At 38.0% G+C, this 20,877-nt stretch overlaps 1 protein-coding gene across 1 annotated transcript in view; it reads right to left on the bottom strand.

Moving 5' to 3' along the window:
* The window catches only part of EPC1 (enhancer of polycomb homolog 1), a 71,350-nt gene extending 56,045 nt beyond the window's left edge, over window positions 1-15,305 (bottom strand). The window contains exons 1-2 of the mRNA XM_069778100.1: window positions 15,017-15,305; window positions 14,181-14,284 (exon numbers count right to left, since the gene is read on the bottom strand). The gene's annotated coding sequence lies outside the window, so the exon portion shown is untranslated. The remainder of the gene's footprint in view (window positions 1-14,180; window positions 14,285-15,016) is intronic.
* Between the last annotated feature and the right edge of the window lie 5,572 nt (window positions 15,306-20,877).

The following is a 20,877-nucleotide window of genomic DNA, read 5'->3' on the forward strand; positions in this document are numbered from 1 at the left end:
TTTTTTTTTTTAAGGGAAGGTTGGGTTTTTGTTTGTTTGTTTTGTTGGGTTTTTTTGAAAAGGAGAATGGCATGAACTAAGGAATATCATTGTATTAATTTGTATTTCAGTAGTTACATCAGAACCAAATGTTTAAAAAAAAAGCATATAGCTTTTTATGCTAGTTTGAAAGCTTAAAGCACACACTCGCTAGAAACAGTAATCCTAAAGTAATCCTAAAGTAAATTGCACATAAGACATCTACAGAGTTTTCCACAAATACTGAATAATTTAGTTTATCCAACTAGCAGACAGATAAGGTGATGACAAAAAAAAAAATAGCAATACGCTATCATAGATTGGCTTTGACCTAAAACACTAAATGAAAATGAAATGCCTGGCAGCTAAGCAAAAAATAAGGCCATTAAATATAACTCCCCACTTCTACTGATGAAAGAAAACCAATACATAATGAAAAGCGAAGTATAGAAAATATCCTGAACTATAAAGAAAGAATATTCAAGTTTAAACTTATCCCTAACTGACCTTTGAATTTCTAACCCTACCACAGGCTTGAGAAAAGTGCAGAACAAGCAGAATGGACAATAGCATTTGGATACCAACAGGACAGTATGCATTAAGAAAGAGGTTTGGCCTGAAACTCTTGGACTCATCAGCTTTTAATGTTTTGCCAATAAAATAGATTGCATTTAACTATTTTGTAGCAGAAGTTGATTAGCCCTCAAAATTGCCTAAATTAATTTGCTAGTAAGATGAAAAGTGATATTTGAAAACAGTGCGACATCAGCCCTAATTTTTGTTCTGTAAAGGTGATAACAGGAAAAAATATAGAACATGAACAGACTGATGTTTCTATTTTACCTTCCTTTCAGTTAGGATATGCAGATATATTTTAAGTTTTGGCATTTTGTAGCATTTACCAAAATGCTAACATTACATTTGTAGACATCAGTGCTGCACTATGACAGTAGTTAATGTTAAATTGGTATGTTTTGCAATATGACCAAAATACTCTTTGCCAGCTCTCAGTAAAAGATCAGTAAGTGTAAACTCATTTCTTGTACCAAAGTGCTATGTGTCCATTTTAAAAACTGAAATTTAATGAACTGTAAGGTAAATGAAATATAACAAATACGGCATTTTGAACTGCTGTTCTTTTTTTTTTTGTACGAACCACTGAAATTAGATCTTTAACACTGGAGGCATTTCTTTAAGGCTCCATCTTTTTATGATCTCTTCTTTCTTAAGGAATACTTAATTAAAAGAAGAAGCTTTACTAAAATGAAAGAACTTGGTACATCAGCTATGTAGGTGGTAAATATAACCATTTCAATATACATTCAAAAGTACTAAATTCAGACTGAGCGTTAAGGGTGAAGATCCAACAACTTGGTCCATACGGCTACAGAAAGGGGTCTCCTGTCCTATCATCTAACTCAGGTTTGTGAAGCCCAAAAACTTAACTTGCTATTTTGGTTTGCAACTTCTATGTACCATTTGACAAGTTTTTACACATTTTAGTATTTACTTAATTTTGTGGCTTAAAACCTCTCCGAGTTAAAGAAAGACTTTCAGTAGTTTCTTTAAGCATGTGTTGTAGACTTCTGAACATGGGTTTAATATTGTCTCCCATTCTAAGAGCAATCATTGATTCTAGTCAAAAAATAGCTATATGCATAAAGGACATATAGGTTAAACTGTGTGTCATTTTTGGTGCTTTCTGGAATCAAGCAACTCTATATTTTAAGGATATAAAATTCTAGGAGACGGTTGTTCAACTTCTAAACCCCCCTTTTTAAATAATTTTTTTTTAATATTAGGAGTTTATCTCCAATTAAGTACATTATATAAAGGCAAGTATAAAATAAAAGGAGCTAAAGATTGAAATAAAGTATAATACAAAGGCTGGTATTGCATATATGAGTTTTCTATTGTTCTACTTTTAAGGAAAGCCTGTTTATTTGAGAAAATAAATATCCACAGCAATACATAGTATTAACAGTGACCATTTGATGTCATTCCACTCTCCAGCCTCATTGGAAGAAGGGGTTTGTTTGGTTTTGGTTTTTTAAGCTTTCTTCCTTCCTTCCCCTCCCCCCCAAAATAATGATACACTGAAATCCAGAGTCAAACTAGGGTTACAAACCACATACATTTGTCTCCTTACATACATTCATTTTCTCTAGCCATACTTTTCTTGTACCTACTTAAAACTGTAGCAGACAACAACTAAAAGCAGAACACATTAAAGGTAGGACATGTTTCTTATTTGCCAACCATTTAAAAATATTGCTTACATACAGAAGATAATACAGTATTTTCATAAATTACGGAATATGCTGAGTACACTAAACTATACACTAACTTGCATATCCATAACTATTTGCAATTTTTAATTTTTCTCACTCTGGGACTACTTTACACCCTGCTTCTACTATTGTAGAGCTCACTAAGTCATCATTTATTTATACAGCAATTTTGTTGACCTGTTTTTTGCCTTTTATCTCCATAAATGCTGACTACTCTGAACTGATAAAAAGGTATCATTGGTCATCTTTTTCCCACTTTCAATAATCAAGCATTAAGAAATGACACATTATGAAGTTACCATACTTGGGTTTCTTTCCAGAATTAATTACCCTTAGGGGTATTTGGAAAGATAGAGGTGGCTCTTTTGTTCTGTAGTAAGTTATTATGGATTCTGTATGTATATTCCTGTTTTACATTTGCTACTGATGCTTCTGTTCAAGTTTTCTTCTTAGCTATCTTTTTTGGAATGTTTTATAACACTACAGATAGCTATATTGTTTTAAATCATGAGCTACCTGGAGTTTTGATTAAAGCAAGATAAATGTAGGCAAATATGACACTAGGTGTTCTTCATTATTTTATAAAATGTCAAATTACAGTAGTAAGTAGATGCATATAGAAATTATCTTAACAGCATGAAGATTTCAACCATAAATGAACTGATGTAATTCATAGTGAATTTCACCTTATTTGCTGGTGTCAGCTGTCTGTTTTAAAAGAGATAACGGAACCGTCAAATATACTTAAAGAGTTCAGACACCATATTACAAAACTGGTGTAGAACAACTTTGTGATAACTTCTGCCTTTTTTTTTTTTTTAAATATAATGTAGTGTTTCATAGCTTTGGTATCTCAAAGAATGGTGTGATATGTTCACTTAGCTATTTTAGGTGTTCATGGTTGAGATGCAATAGGTACAAAGCTTGTTTGAAGTTCTTTCTGAATCATAATTTGAGTAGTGATCAAATAAATGGCTTCCTCAATTCTTGTCTCAATGAGGGGAAAGTGATCTGTCTTTTATATACATATGAATTTTTGTTTCTGTAGTGAACAGGTAGGTAGGTATATGTACTGTACGGCCAAATCTGCTAGTTACCTTTTATTTTTGTAAGCACTTCCAGTTTACACTGCAGAATGCCAAACAGAGATGAAAAAGTATAATACTGCATTTAATCTCCTATTTCTGTTACCATTCAACAGAATGTAAGTAAACATAATCCTTTAGATTCCAAAGATGACTAAAAAATTTTTAATTTGGAGATATAAACAAGAGGTAAAACAAGAAGCTTGGAAATGTTAAACATGAGTATGTGATTTTTCCACTATAAAACCAATGATTGCTGTTCTCATGAGCAGTATCTTACTAGAAATGACAAGAAAAGCAGCATTACAAAACTAGTTGTGTCGTTAACATTCAGAACAGAAACACAGAAATTGGCTTTCCTAAAAAAAATGTGAAGTTTTAACACTTTGTTGCAAGTGGCCGTACTTAAAACTGGATAAGGCGTTACCATGTGATCAATGGGTTTCACATTTTAAAACTACATGCAGGAAATCACAAGACAACATTATTTTGCATTAGGTAATGCTAACAAAACCAAAATAGGCTGAAATGAACTATAGTTCTGTCATTTCTCAGGCTCTCCTGAGAGACTATCACTGTAATGTGTTGCCTTTGTTAACAATTGCGGTCCCGCTTTCTGCCCTGCTGTTCGTTCTTTCTCATTTGTATCAGCACCGCTGCTTGGGAAGCTGCACTGAGTACCAAGTGGGAATCTGATCAGATACTTTAACAACTCAGCAAAAAACCCAACTACATAAATCAGAAGAAAAGATCCATGTTAGAAGTTATATTCCCCCACTAGCTACAGTTTACTGCCACTGCCTCTTCTTCGGATGATCCAGTTTGTGAAGGCTACAGAATACAGTAGTCTGGAATGATAAAACCTGTGCAAAAAGGATTTGAAAATTATAAAACTGTATATGCAATTTAATTCGCACTCAAAACAGTAACACACTGTCATATGCTATATTTGAAAACCTTTGCCTACAAGACTAGTGTCTGAACTAGGCTATAATTGAAGGATTTCTTATTTTCTTTCAGACTAATTACATATCACTATGTATGGGTGGGGTTTTACAGTTTCAAGTACATATATAACAGGCAACATTTTTCCACATGAGTGAAAGGAGTTAGATGCCAATTTAATGGTGTAATCTCATTTAGGGAATGTGTTGTCAGCCATACATATTCAAAAGTAGAGTCCAGCATCCTCAGGGAAACTAAGCTGAACCTGAAAGGTGTTATGCCACTGAGCTATATCCAAAAGAGAAGAAAAAGCCACTAGCCAGCAATTCTCTTCCTGAGAAGAAACAAAGCTAAGAAAGGAGCAGTGAAAGCTATTATCACATTTCTACTTTTGCAGCTATAGCTATGCTCTTCAGGATGGTGGAGGCAGTTGCCTCCATAGGAGGAGGAGAGAGACTGCGAGAGGAACAAATGGTTTAGGATTATTATCACAGACTCAACATCTGTCCTGACATCACCTGTACAGATAGAGCCCATTTTAACATTCTCTTGCCTAAAATGTATCTGAAAGCACAAAGGGTTTGTGGGAGTTTTTTAGTGGTGTCAGAAAGGAATTAGCTTCCTTTATATGGCTTGTTCAGGAGACTTAAGTTTTTATGTGTGTAGGGAAAACACATAACTGTGGAAGCAGTTATTCTGTTAGATATAGCAGTGGTGAAAAGACAAAAACTACGCTGAGACTCTTCTGTATTGAAAGATAACTTCTTCTGTATTGAAAGATAACTTCCCCTGTTTAAGTTTTAATGGATACAGAATAAAATTGTAAGGGTTAAAAGATAAGTGATTTATGACTTTCTCCTTTACTCTTTCATTCCGTAATATGTATTCCCTTCAAAATATTACGCTAGGCACACCTTGAATTCTTGCTTTAGTCACCTTCTCCAGCAACTTATTTCACAAAATAGTTTTTTAGGATTATGTAATAAGACAAAGTTTTAAAATGTAACCTGTTCGCAAAGTTGTTTGTTTTTTGGGTTCTTTTTTTGTTTTTTTGTTTAAAAAAAGGAGGAAAAAAAATCAAAAAGTGTCTGACTTTATGCTCTGGGTTTTTTTAAAAAACCTTTGATCCAAAAAATTTTGTATTCTGAAATACAAAACAATAATAATATTAAAAACACAATTTATTCTTCTTTCATGCTAATTACTCTAAAACATTATGGTAAATAAAATCCGAGCTGGGCAGACAGGCTAGCCACCTCTTAATTAGGCATGGACTTCTGCAAACATTGGTTTATAACACATGAATAATTTCTGAGTCAAGTGAAGTTAATCACATGATCATGTATTTCCACTAGAAGAGCTAACAGAAGGGGAAAAAAAACCCCAAAACAAAACAAAAAAGCAAACAAAACCCCAAACAAACAAAACCGCCCAAACCAACCAAATACAAAAGCCCCACCTTCTTTTGCCAACACAACTGCTAATTCTTTAATCAAAGAGCTAAGTATAGACTACTTTGATACTCTGCATAGGATAAGGTGAAAGGCTAAAAGTGTAAAACAGAAGTAGAGAAATTATGGTTGTACATAGGTCTGATGGTAGGCACAGTGTTGCACACTGTCCTGAATCCTTCAATTGACCATTAAGTTAAAAACAAACAAACCAGAAAAAAACCACCACAAACACACACACACCCCACACCACTACATGAAGCTTAGGCTGCCACAGTGTTCAAACACCAACCCAGGACCCAGGATAAGGGGAGTATACCGGGGACAAGCTACATTGCTTTGCATAACTTTAGAAAGTTTACTACTACACTGTTAATTGCATGGCTCTGTATATGTGCAAATGTGTAACAAATTCAATCCAGGTAAACTCTTATGGTCTAACTTTTTGTTTTTAAAATAAATAATTTACTTTAATACCTTACACTCCTAAGATAGAAATCCTATCTCACAAGTCAATCTATGAAAATTGTTTCAAGTGCTTGAGAGCTTCTGGATAGTACAATCAAGTATTTGCAGAACTTCAGAATTACATCGCTGATGTTAAATGATGTGAAGTTATAGTCTGGTATCTACTCTATCATGTCAAATGCTTTAAACTGCAGTTCCTGAATCAGAATGAAAGTAGTGTATCTGCTTGCCTCAGACAATTCAGGAAAACATTGATTTATACCTAGATAAGAATTAGCTAGGCTTCAGAAGTCTTTTGGTGCAGGAAAGTATACTTGCATCTTGGAATGAAGAGGCATTTCCTAATGCGTATGTTTAGATTGGAGTGGAGGTGGGGGGTGGCCAAGCTTTTTTTTTTTTTTTTTTTTAATGTTAATAGTATCTACCTACATACCTACAGTATGACTAAAACCTCATTAATTCCAGATCAAATTAATAGGACTGTGTTATTAAGTACCTAATACAGGTTATACCATCTTTACTTAAGATAAATACATTTCTCCAAAGAAAGAAAAACCCCACAGATAACTCAGCTTTTGGATTTCAAAAGTCTGATGTTATTAATTTGCAAGAACACAAAAATTCTTTCAATCTCAGATGTGGATTCCTTTACACTATACACTGTAGTTTGATTTAAACTTTTAAATTAAGGATGAGACAGCATTATAAAGATATTGTTTGTCTTCTGGGATACAAACTATAGTCACAATCATATTTATAATTAAACATTTATATACTCACTTCAGAAAGCTCAAATTAATAACACTGTATTAGGAAAAAAGCTATGTTTGAATATCTATACCCAGCAGAGGAGGCTAGATCTGAATACAAAACTGATCTGATAAGACTGTTTTGAGATATATATATATATCTTTACATGATAGCATCAGAGGCATAAAAATAGAGAACTCTGATAGGGTTAACCTGGAGAAAATAGATTTTCAGAGGTTTTTTTAACATTTAGAGAATGCAAAAAAACTCATGGAAGTTGGGCAAATGTTGAGAGGGCAAGTGTTTTGGTTTAGATGGAAATATGAAGTTGCCCTGACAAGAAAGACAGAGAAATCATATTAGATTATTTTCTCTATGTTGCTAATGTAGGTGGGCTCAGAAAACCGAAGCTGATGTGGTATCATTGCCATTTTCTTCTCCCCCTCACCCAGTGAAAACCCTAAGTCTGCTCTAAGGGCAACCTGAGAAACACAACCAAGTGAAAAGTAGTTTTCTCAAATCATTTAGAGTCCAAGCAGTTAAGGCTTTCACCCCCTCACCAATACAGACACTCCATTCTCATTCTCTTATTAAATAATGTGTTAGTTTTACAGTTGTTTGACACTCTGTTGATCTGTCCAACAGAAGACGACAGGCCACTATCGTTAACACAGGGGCCTGTGCATGAGCCAGGTACTGGTCACAAGTGCCAAGTCTGCTGAACTTCATCTGATCTGTAAGCAACTAAAGAAGGGTGTTAGCACAAATGGACATGACCTAATAAAAAAAAAGGGGGGGGGGGGGGGGGGAGAACATAGAAGATAGGAAGGAAAACAGTTTCTTACATTAAAGTTGCTCATCTGAAAGTCTGCTTGACTAGAGCTTCCAAGTCCCACAGAGTCCTGTGATACCCAATTTTTAGCTTGGAAATTGATTCAGAGTTAACAAAAGAAATCAGAATACTTTCTTACTGAATCTTCATTCATTATGTGATTATAAATGGATATGGGCCAAACAGAATGTGTGTATGCAGAGTCATCAGATATAAGTTTTTTCCTCTCTGTTATACAGCATGGCTTCTCCTTAAAAGATGCTGGTTGTGGTACTTTTCTTAGATTGTGACTACACGATCGCATTGTCTAAAAGCACCAAGATATTCTGTCTTGTATGGATAAAACCATCAGAAATAACATAACTGCTCCGCATCATAACATTTGAAATTAAATTTTAAATTTTCTTAAGAAAAAACTCTCTGAACAAATTCAGCCAGGTAACATGCCCTATCTAAAAGCTGTCAGGTAAAAGGACCCTTTGAAGAAATTATCCTTTTAGTCATCAGGTTATGGCAACACCAAAATTCCTAGTAAACAGATACAGGACCTAAGGGATGCCTATAATGCTGGAAGGCCCAGATCCAAGTCACCTAGTTTTTTAGCCTGTTTGAACAAACATGGAAGACTCTCTCTTATTTGTGTTAATGAATATTCAAGATGCACACACCTGTGAGGCCAGGCAGGTCTTGCTTCCATTTAGCAAGTTTCTTAAAGCTCTGAAGGGGTGCGAGGATTAAGAGCTAACTTTTCATTACCTAAATCATGCACGAGTCAGTATAAGCAAACACTGCAGCATGGGCTTTATCTGTTTGAGGACATTCACATCCAAGCTATTCGTACTAGGCAGATGGAGATCTGGTCAGGATACCCAGTGAAGTTTAAAATTTGGTTCATATTGCAGCAGAAATCCAAAATATGCGGGTTTTTTTGTTGGGGTCTTTTTGTTGTTTGTTTTTTTAAAGATGTGATTTATTTGACCTGTTTCTTTTCAATGACTAAGGATTACAGATTTAACAATATCCATCTAAAGTTAGGTGAAGCAAGTTGTACATTAAGTGTTTACAAGACAGTGATTCCAATTTACTCAGAAGCATAGCTTACTTATCTATTGAGGCATGAGTTAACACCACCTTACACGCTCATTACCTAAATATCTAACCATACACTTGTAAAAAAATCAAAATGTAACCTGACAAAAAGAAGACTGCTCTAGGAGGAACAAGTCCTTGGTTCTGCTCACTGTTCCTAGGGCTTCCTACATTTCACATTTAAACATTATTGAGTAAAATCCATGAAGCAGCCCTGGGAGCAGGGATGAGATCCAGCCCACCTCTTTCCCTCTTCCTCAGGGAACTCCAGTGCTCAACACATTGTAAAATCTAACTCCTCCTTTTCCCTTTTCCTAGCAAAAGTGATCCAGAACATCTTCAACAACAGAAAATGGAGACTCAGCATCCCACCATTTGAAACCATTTGCTCCAGGTTTGAATTTCCACAGACTGCAGAAGGCCCAGCATTTAGAGCTCTTGCTCTTTTTTACTGGTGCTCAAACCAACAGACATTGGCATCCGAAAATACTGTTTTCTATTGTATGTCTCTGAGCAACTTTCCATTTACCATCTGGGACCTCCATAACAGCATCTCAACTCCTTGCACAACTAGTGAAGACTAGTACTCACATGTTATTTGGCAATTCCCTTCTCTCTCTGTTGTTTATACAGGTGGATAAGCAGAAAGAATAATTTTTCGCAAATGTACTTACTTTTTAAGCACTGCAATGCCTACTTTAAGGGCCAAATTCTGACCACCATTTTTAGGCTCTAGCTATTTTCAGTAGGGAATTTATGAACAAAACTTCCTATTAAGGAAATCTGGGTGTTATCTTGGTCCTGGGGCCAAAGGACAGTCCAGTGGTAACAAGATATACTGGAAACATGACTTAGCTAAGCATCTAAAGAAGCCCATGGAAGCTGAAGCCACTGGTATGCAGTCATATGTGTCCAAGGCATACTTTGTTACTCACAACAGCAAGTCAGAGAAATTCTGTTTCAAAGGACCAATAATTCCACACCCCACACATTTATTAAAACATTTAAAATCTAGGATTGTCTCAAAGATTTGGACCTCTTCACTACAACATGAATTAACTTCTTGAGCTATTTGATAGAAGAGGAAAAATATGAAGAATGCTAAAAGGTGGAAGGATGTGCTAGCCATACCAGTTTCTTCTGGCATATAGGAGGTAGAGCAGATTATTTCATAACACTGAAAAGCCATGCAAATACCAGTCTGGAAGAGGTGTGGAGGGACCCAGCTTTCTAGAAGATGAGAGTCTGAAGCAAGCAAGAAATATATCATCCTTTGTTCACAGCTGGGAAACAGGTGACCCTTGAAGCAAATTTTTAAAAAATTATTCATTGCCATAACTTGATGCTGACATGTATGATGTGGAGTAGTACAGATAGCAAAGGCATGAAATAAGAAAGGTGAGAAACAAGACTATGTCACAAGGTTTGGAACATAAAGATACCTTCCCCCCACTCCTGCAACCTTGTTGAGTGTTGAATCAAGGAAACAATGAATAGTTTAGAACACACAAAAGAGAACAGCCATGAGCCCCAGCCACCAAGGTATGTTATCACCATAGTAAAATAGAGAACACAGTGATATATGAGTCAGTGAAGCAGGAGTTATGGCTTTTACTTGAACCAAGTCCCAAACAATGTTCTTTTATACCACTAGCACACATCTGGGGAACTGTCTTCACATTATTATTGGCTAACTTTGGAAGCTGATTAAATCTGCCTGGGATCTACACATCTGCACTTCTATGACAATTTTAGACAGCAGCCATCTTCACCCCATGCCTCTTACTTGAGTATGTAATACTAGTAATATTGGTAGGACAATGTCATGAAGGCACACAGAACAATTTGGTCACCCAGCATGAGTTAAGATCTTGGAAAAGGTTATTTGATTTACAGTAGGATGCTATACTTCAAATAGTTTTAAGCCAGGATAGCCAAATATCTTCAAAAGGTGTATGGAGTCTATACAGAATTTCTAGGTAAAGGGGAAACTGTATTAGGAGAAAAATATATTATTTTTGCCATCTTAGAAAGGGAGGGATGTATAAGGGACAAAATTAAGAAACCCACCAAGAAAAAACAAAAAGAAAGAAAAAAATAATCCCTTATGTTTTAGATGCTGGTATTCCACAGACAGGCTTTTCAGAAGGAGCAGCGTGGGCAAAACAATTAAGACAGAGCCACCCCTCAGTAATGTCGCTTCCAGCATTTCTGCAGAAGATGCTGGAGGTAAATTAGTTGCTCTTTAGCTTCTAGAGGATGCTAAATCTTAGTCAATTCTTATTCCTTATTGGCAACACTTCTGCTGGGAATTATTTCTTGTTCAACAATGGCTCAACAAGGAAGCAGGAGAGAAGTGAGGAAACTGCTGAATTGCAAAACATCAGCACTTCACTCCTCTTGCCTTATGACTTCTTGGTAGGAGTGAGAACAGGCACTTTCATCAGATGCAGCATCAAAGTTGCAAAACCATAACCAATGTTTAAGAGCAGCCCCAAGTGAGTGGGAGAAAGAAGAGCAAGTATGAAGCAAGTTTCTATTCAGCATTCATGTTCTTGCTGACTTCACTGAGCTCCTCTGAGCAGCAAGATCACTAGCAATCAGTTCATTCCTAGCCTGCGTGCGCAGGCTGCAGTCACAAGAAATCATTACTTTCATAGTCCAGGATGACAAGAAGAGCAGAAGCATGAAATTACCTTCAGCAGTTTATCATTTGCTCAGTACTGTTGTCCATGGATGAGCAAACTGAACATTGGTCTACATGATGTAAAGAAGAAAATGAAAGTTCTATCAGAATTGCTCAGATGTAAATAACCCAGTGATTCTTTAAGATTTATAATTACTGTAATAGATTCAACAACAACTGGCTCTACTTCCATTGGCATAACCCAAAATGCCAACCTTGTGACCTAATGATCAGGTCTCAGAGACGGAAGAGATCTAAGATCCACGCTTTCTAAGAGGGTCCATATCTTGATACTTGTCCTCAAGACCCAGTTGTACCAGGAGACCGAAGATGTAATGGTCATATTGTACTGTCATAGGCCAACAGGACTCTACGCTGCAGCCAAGACTTCATGAAAGCAGATCTTGTCTGACAGAGGAGAGATGAAAAAAAGCTGACTGCTCTCTTGGATGTAGATGTCTCTTACTGGAAGAAGGTTACAAGACATATTTACCTAAGACAGAAATAAATTTCATCTTCCTTTTTAAAAAAAAAAAAGAAAAAAAGAAAAAGATCTCATGGCAGAGATCTACCTGAAGTTGTGTATCAGTTTCTATAAACCTAAATAATTTACTGAGCAAACTTCCTTTAATAACAAAATCTAAATGCATTTTTGAAGATTCAAATGCTCATGAGAAGTTTACAGACTGTTTCAAACTGTCTAGTATTTGTCAAATTTATTCTTCGAAAATAATGAAGACATTGAAATGTAAAATAGATGCAAAGGTCTCTCAAATCGTCAGCTTCATATCACTCCAAAATAATAGGCACATGGATTCCTTAAAAATGTGTGAAATTTAATGTTAAACTTACTCCTGAACCTGTTGAGTTTTCTAATATATGCTCTGATCATAGGCTTGACTATGTCTTCCCACCCATCTTCTTAGAACATTAATCACTTCTGTTTTCTTAAACACCTAATATGGATGTTAGCAGAAAGCCTTCTAAAACATTTGCATGTAGAACCGAGGTGATCTGTAGGTTGTAACAAAAGAAAACAAACACACACTAATATATATTTATAAATACATGTAAAATGCATGCTCCACTTAGCAACAGGAAAGAAAAAACCCACCCACCTCAGGTGAATCCTGTAACAATCCGAAGGCTTAGGTTAGGTTTTCCCTTCTTTACAATCCCACCTTCACACACAATCCAAACTCCTACGGACCTCAGCAAGAAATTTGCATATGCAAGCACACAAGCAAAAGGAACCTTATGGTTTACTAACCAGTGGTGAATATAACCTTTAACTTCACAACAAGCAAACAATGGACTAGTTGCACAATAAATGTCCACCAAAGCCTTCCATATTGTATGCAAAAATAATTTTAAAACCTTTCATCCGCAGCCACTGTAAAATCATTTTGGGGGTGGGACCGAAAATCTCATTACTGAAGAAAACTGGTCTCTAGGTACAGGATTGGGGGAAAAAAAAAAAAAAATCTGCTTCATTACACAAACCAGCGAAAGGGTGAGGTCATGCCTGTTCCGGGCCATAGTTCATGCAACACTACAATTTTTCAAAGGTACAATTTAATTGTCTTTCTAACTAATCTGCGATTACTTTTGATACAGAGAAAAGGAAAAGATACAATAGATCAAACCGTGCCCCACCTTTCTCTCCCCCCCGGCCCCCTCCCCCTTCAGAGCCAGGGACACAAATTGTTTCGGAGCCCCACAGCGCCACCAACACAGCCCAATGCAAAACAAAAAAGATCTCCCACCGTGTGAAAAAAAAAAATGCGCCTAGAAAAATGCCAAAAATTACAAAATGTCTCCCAAATGTACCTTCCTGGAGGAAAAAGAACAAACCAACCACCCACCCCTCTCCCCCCTCAAAAAAACCCCCAGACATCTAGATGAAGTGTGGTGAAATAAGAACATTTATATAACTAATGCTTTAAGCTAATTGCCACAAGAGCGCTAATTTGCAAATAAAAAGGTCACTGTTTAGTAAGAGACATAACTTAATATAAAGCCTGTTATGTCAATCTCCACCTTCACCATACCAAGGGCAGTTTTCCCCCGTACTTTAGACCAAAGTAATCCATCAAGAGCCATCACAAATGGCATTGTAAACTCTTTTAGCCACGACCAGACCTTGTAGCAGCAACACAATATGCTTCTTCACATACTAGAGCTGCATTATATTTATAAAGACAGTCACATATTTGGTCCTGGCTCCGTTTATTACTCGGTAAAGAACCCCCCCCCCCAAACAAAAAGCCAGAACCAAAAAACCCCCAAGTCAATCTGGAAAATATCCGAGTTCTTATACTCTTAAATTGAACTTAAATTGCTGTTAAGCTTCGCGTGTATGAAATTTTAAAGAGGAAACAAAACTGACTTCAGCAATTGTCGATATTAAGGAGAGACATCGTTGGGTGGGATACACACGAGATCAAGGCTAAGAAAAATACAAGGCGACGTTTTGTTCATCCACACAAGGAAACCCCTCCACAGCACCAACACACGCCAAAAACCGCAGCGACGAATATTTTTGGTGAAAACCACAAAACTTACCTTCGGAGAAGGCAGTCCTTGCAAAACGGCTGCAACAATATGGACCGCATATTCGCTCTCCTACAGCCAGCCACCTCCATGCTGCAAAGGGCTCCCCGAACATCCTTAAAATATTTCGCAAATGCAAAAAGTGAGACTTTTCTTTCTTTCTTTTTTTTTTTTCCTTCTCTCTCTTTTTTTTCCTCCCCCCCCCCGCTCCCCGTCACCCCCGCCAGGCTCGCCGGGCGAGGAAGGAGGCGGCTTCCCCGAGGGTCTGCGGGCGATGCCGGCGGGCGGCCGGCAGCCGGGGCGGGGGAGCCCGGCGCCGCCGGGGTCACAACTTTGCCAGGGCCGGCGGCGGCTGGATGGGCTCCGCGGGCAGCGGCCCCCCCGCCCCTCGGCGCTCCCCCCCCCCCCTCCCGCCGCCGCCTGGAAAAATGCAGTGTGCCATTTTACACCCGCCTTTGAAACACACAGGACCAAAGTCTAGCGCTGGTTTTCGGTGACACTGCAAAACTACGGCTCGCTCCGCGCAACCCCCCCCCCGCCCCATCCCTCCCCTCAACGAGAGCAGCCGCCTCTTGCGAATTAATAAAGACGGACAGCCGGAGAAAATCATTCCGAGACTTTGGCGTTTTCCCGGCTCCCCCCGCCCGACCCCGGAGCAAGTTTCTGCCGAGAAGCGCATCCATCCCTCGGCCTCCCCCCGCCGCCCGCACCCCGGCCCCGCCGCCGTTAGCAACCTCGCAGCATCTAAAAAAGCCAGTCATGCCTGAAACAAAATCCACGATTCCTGGAAAGTGGGGAGGCTCGGATCCCCGCAAAGGCTCCCTTTACTTACGAATATAAATACCTACCTTATGAAAGAACTAAATTAACACTAAATTCAACAGATACATCCGTTACGGCAGGAATAGTTTTTCCATAAATACTGTTTTAAAAACCCCTCCTTATACTGACTGACAGAATTCTACCATGCTGCCCACAAACAAAATGGCTGTGGCACCGAGTTTTTTGGTTCCTCCCACTGTGCCTCCCCCTGGCCTCCAGGAAGTGGTAGAAATCCAAAATAAAATCCGCACGAAAAGTAACAATGCCGCGGCTAAACTCCGCAGGGCACCGCCAGACAGCGCGGGTAGTAACGCGGATTTACCAACGTTGGACTTTCGCGAGGATTTTTATTGTTTTTAAAAGGGCATCGAGCACTGGGAATTTACATCACTGTGTAATTTGAACTTCCTGCTTTACATATTTATAAGGTCTTTCACCTATCTTGTCAGGCTTTCAAATTAAGTGGGTTGGGAAATTTGATGCTGTGGCTCTAGTTTGGGCGCTGAGTCAGGTAGTCCCTCTGTAGCTCCGCCGGGAAAAGACGGGCAAATTCTAACGCTTTCGGTGCTCGGTGCGAGATAAAATTACCCCCCTGACATATTACGGCCTCGTAAGTGAGCGTGTGGGCGCCGAGAAGACACTGGAAGGAGGATTCTCAGCCGTAACTGAAACTTAGGCCTCTCGCACAGAAATACACGTTTTGTAACATTCATCTTTTTGCGTTTGTGGTTCACCGTAGTCTGCCTGAATTACGATCTCTGTGGAAATAATCGCAGATTTTCTCTTGTTATGACCCTGTGTAGTGTTGCAGCCCTTTAACTTTTCTGAGATTCCTCTTGAAATGAAAATAAATAGGAAAATATGGCATGTTTAAATTAGAGATGATCATAAAAATGTCAATATGTGGTCCTCTATCTGAGCCACCGATCTTGCCAGGCAGTAGCACAGCTCCTCTCGCACGCTGCCTCCCGGGCTCTGTAGGGCCTGATTCATTTCCCAGGAGAGCCCTTTTACTGCCTTTAGTAGGAGTTACAATGGAGACAGGCTGTCAGACCTGCTGAGCCTGATCCAGCACTGTATTAAAAGACTTGAATTAATATTTCCATCCACTGCCATTCTAAACCTTTTTCAGAAGCACTGAAAAAACAGCAAAATTGGTAATTTCCCTCCCCCCCCGAACCACCTCATATTTCTAGGTCTCAGATTTAAAAAAAACCCAACAAACCTGCAAAGAACTTGGAGCAAATTTTGCCATTATTATTATTTATTTGTATTATCATGCTATCTAGCAGCCTTAATCCTGGACTATGATTACAATGATATACCGTATAGAAATATAGGACAAAAAGATAATTCCTGCCCTGAAGAGCTCAAAAGTATAAGACAAAAGACAGCAGATGGCTACAGACAGATGAGGGAAACAATGAGACTGTATTGATCAACCGCGAAGGCACAGTTTGCAACACACCACCAGCCTAACTCTTGTTTCTGTGTATACATCATGGCGAAGAAGACATAAGGTGGGATTTGATGAAGACAATTAATTGGGCTTGGGGCTGCTGAAAGAAGACTTCTCCAACAAGAAGGACAGCATGGAAGAAAGCACAAAGATGTTTAGTTGAAAAAGCAGCAGATGAACTACAGAAGTCTAATCAAATCGGCATTAATTTTTTTGGAATGACAGAAAAGAGATAAGGGGGGAAGCAGGCTATGAGAGTGTTGAAAATACACATGCAAAGCTTATGTTTGATGTAGGAGGGGCAATGAAAAGATCCAAAAGGCATGGTGACATGGAAAAATCATAAGCCAGGCCTGCTAGCAATTAACAAGTCCTAGAAAAAAAAGATATACGTTAGTTCAAATTATATGGGCCTGAAGAGATGTAGCATGCTTTTTATAAGATTTAAAGTGTTATTCTTAACCATTAGTTTGAGGACTATGTGTTGACTATCTGAACCTCCCTCCTAACTTGTATTTAGTGAATTCGTAAGTACTACTCCGGTGGTAGTGTTTATTATATGAACACCTGCTTACTAAAGGGTCACCTCAAACTTGTCAATACAAGTAGATAAGCAGGCAGGAGGGTTGGGACCAAAATAACCATGCACACTGGGAAGGCTCCTTCTCCTATCACCTGTTTTTTGAGAAGCCTTCATCTCCCTGCAGTGTCCAACAGATTAAATGTTCATCACTATCCACCTTAAACTAGCACAGGTCTGACAGAGCCCTCACCTGAATGTAACCTGAAGGGGCAGAAAGGGCCATGCAGGTCGCTTCCAGGGCATAGCTACATCCAGGAGAGCAAACCGTGCTTTGGAGGAGGGCTGTGGTCTGTGGGCTCATGCCCCTCTCGGTACATTCTTTGTTATGTTAGGTCACTGTAGGTTTTTAAACTTTTTTTTTTCTTTCCTTCCCACATTTAGTAGTGGCATTGCAGTAGTAGCAGGTGCATATTCGCAAATTCTTTGTCATTCCTTTGCATGCAATACCTTAGATAAGACTGTATTTACTACAGCAACAATGTGACAAGCTCTTAAGTATGTTGGCTAGCCATGATACAACACTGCAAAGTAAATAACCTCAGATGAGTCAGGCCTCGGTGAATGTCTGCAGAAATATCACGGTGCGGCAAACGTGAAAGAATTTGACTGGATTCTTTTGTTACAGGCTAAACTAAGCTGAACTATCCCAAATTTCCTTCCGATTTAAAGCTTACTAGTTCTGTAGATGAGCTGAGGTATGGTAACTCTTTAAGCCGGGGTCATTTTCTTTCACGTTTGATCTTGTCATCAGTTTTAACTGAAAATAGTGTATAGCGAGCACTAAATGTTGAGAATTGAGATAGTGATTAAAATGCACATTGTGGCTTTTTTTATCTGAATAAGTGTTCCAACAAAAGCTGAACAGTATGTTCTCATGCTTTAAGAACAACCCTCACTTGACTTGATGTCAAATTTGCCCAAATTTCTTATTGTTCAGAGTAACTCCAAAGAGCACCACCATCCATTCTGCACACTTTTTTTTTAAAGCTTTGTCCAATGCTTGGTGTGAATGTTCATCTTGAGATTTTACTTAAAACCAGGGAAATAGAGTATCTGTATGGGAGCAAAGAAACAAACTAGCTATATTTTAGGATTTAGACTAACACAAAAAAGTGGCTAAAAACTGATAGCATTCAAATAACATCTTCTTACTCAAACTAGTGCAACCACTTTTTACATTCTACTTGCAGTATAATTGCTTTTATTATTCTTTATCTTTCATTTTCATTAATCTTTATCTTGCCCATAAAGATTTAACTCTACTGCCATATTTTCCAAGTAGGTCTCTGTCTCTACACTTGTAATAAACAAATTACACTGATCTTCTTTCGAAGATCTTTTCTTGATGTCTTTAGGAAGTGAATTATCAGTCTGTTTCGTCAGTAAATCATTAGGTAGATAGCAATAGCTGAAGGATATCAAAGTGCTTTTGCAACTGGTATGTAAACGATTATTTGTTTTCTTTTCATAAAGATGGCATTGAATGTTTTTCAGTTGAAAGATCACCAAATGCATAAATATTTTGCATTTTTATTCAATAGATAATGTTCACATAGCTGCATAATTGCTGTTGAAGAACATAAAAAACTGATTTGCTGTAATTTGGAAAATTCATAAATTATAGCATAAGAATGGATCATTGATGCCTGACTGCATTATAAAGGAGGACATAGACTTCTGTAGCAAAATTCTTGTTTGACCCAGGTCAGATATTTTTAAAAAGCATCCACTCTTGAATGAGAATGTATAGTGATAAAAAAAATCCACCACAATCTTCACTAAATTGTTACGGTGATTACTTGACTCACTTGAAATTTAACTTTAAATCACAGGCTGTGTAACTTATTAAACCTCCTCTTTCCATCTCTCTGTCCAAGTTCTGGTTTTGTTTGAGTATATAAGACTCACAAAATATTACTCTTTGTTATGTGATTGTAGTGCTTCTCCAGTTTATCTGCAATCTTCATGCTTCACAAATCATGGATGTCAGGAACAGGTGCAATATGCCAAGAACAGTCACTCTACTTGCCGCATACTAAAGTAAGGTAACTCCTGATATTTTTACGTCTACCCCAAAATTTCATTTGCTTTGTTGCTGCATTACCATTATAGGTACCCCTGTTCAGCAAACCATCCTATTAATTTTGGTATCCTTTGCAGTAATCCCTTTTAGGTCATACCTTCTCACTTCTTCTGTCAATAGGACTTAACAGTGCTCTCGGAATTTTGCTTTCACCTGTACACAGATATGCATACTGCTGTCACTTGTGCCTGCCTTAATAAGCTGATCCAAGTTGCCTTTTACCGATAACCCATTCACCACTATTTTCCTCTCATTCCAGCTCTGCAGTACTGTGAGCATCAGTAAGGATTTCTTTTCTCATTAATCTTATTTCAAGCAGTGTTTTTCTTTGTTTCAGACACTGAAGTTGCATTGCTGAATTTCTTTCCTTGCGCTGGGACCTCATGTTCAAATAATTTATGATTAGACCAAGTAGATTTAAATTACAGTATTGTCACAGGTTGATCTGTCATTCATCCTTTTCAAGTCAGAAGTCCTGCCAGTGACAGTTCAGATGGTTTAAGGATGATGTTCAGTGGCAAAAGCTGTGGAAAAAGAGCCAAGTCAATATAGGTGGAAAAGCGATTCATTACAAAAATGCATGGAAGTCTTCTGAAAATAAAAAACAGAAATAAACCTCCAAAACATCTGTTGCTGTTGGTTGCCAAGGTATGCCACACATCTCTGAAGATAGCTTCCCCCTGCCCCCCCCCCCCCCCGCCCTGGGTTATTTCTGTTGTATCCTTGTGTTATGGTCTGAAAGTATCTCCTCAGATCCACTGTAGAGATTGGTCAGTTCATAACCTACATCTTTTTATGCATTAACAATCTTCATAAGCTTTGGCAAGTATCAAAATGTGCCATCCTTTCACAATTAAATCTATGTCCATATGAAAAGTCCTATATTGTAGTATACTTATTAAAAGAATACTTCAGCCATACCATGTTGGCACAGATGAATTTAAAAAAATTCTGGTCTTTTAGATGTCTATATTTAATGGGTTGAAGCTGGTGGGGAATTACTGGGTGTGATTTCAGAACAAAGTCAGAAAAAAAAAATCTGGGAAAAAAAAAAAAGCTCACTGTGAAACCTTTCTTTTAACTTTGGCGATTGTTTGATTGGGATCGGTCTGTATACTTTTCCTGTTATGTACTGATATTTGAAAGAGAATCACATCAGCTTTGGTCCAGGTCTTGGAATTTTGGGTGGAAGGTTATTCAGTGCTTTTGAATCCAAGCACTGGATCCTCATTTTTGTGTTAAAATTGATGCTGAATAAATATTCATTGAGATGTTTGCAAGCAGAAGTAACAGTTAAAGCATCTTTCTCACTTGCTTGCATTCCTCTTTTATTTCCACAATGCTTCTTGTGCAAGCATTGTTCCCGGACTGTAAGATACAGCTGTTGCTACTGCTGTTGAATTGTTTACTGTGTGTTGCACCAAAACAAGGGAACATGCAATTGATGCTTCTGCTTTATTAAATACGTTCTCTGGTTTTCTTGGAATTTCATCTTCTGACAATTAAGGGGATCCCTTACGAATTTTATTAGTCCAGCTACTATTGGAGACCATTTTCCCATATGATTTATTATACCTAGGAAATTTCAGCAGAAATGCCATGGATTCAGATAAGGTGAATAATGGCTGCAGTCCATCTGTGTTCCGCTGACTTGCCTGTTGACTGGTTTATGTGTTCAGCAGATTTTATCTGTTCTTTTCTGAATTCACATTTGTCACTCAGAATAAAGGGCCACTGTTGAAAACATCTCAGAACTGTTCAG

Source organism: Haliaeetus albicilla, chromosome 2 (assembly GCF_947461875.1).
Source record: "Haliaeetus albicilla chromosome 2, bHalAlb1.1, whole genome shotgun sequence".
NCBI lineage: Eukaryota > Metazoa > Chordata > Aves > Accipitriformes > Accipitridae > Haliaeetus > Haliaeetus albicilla.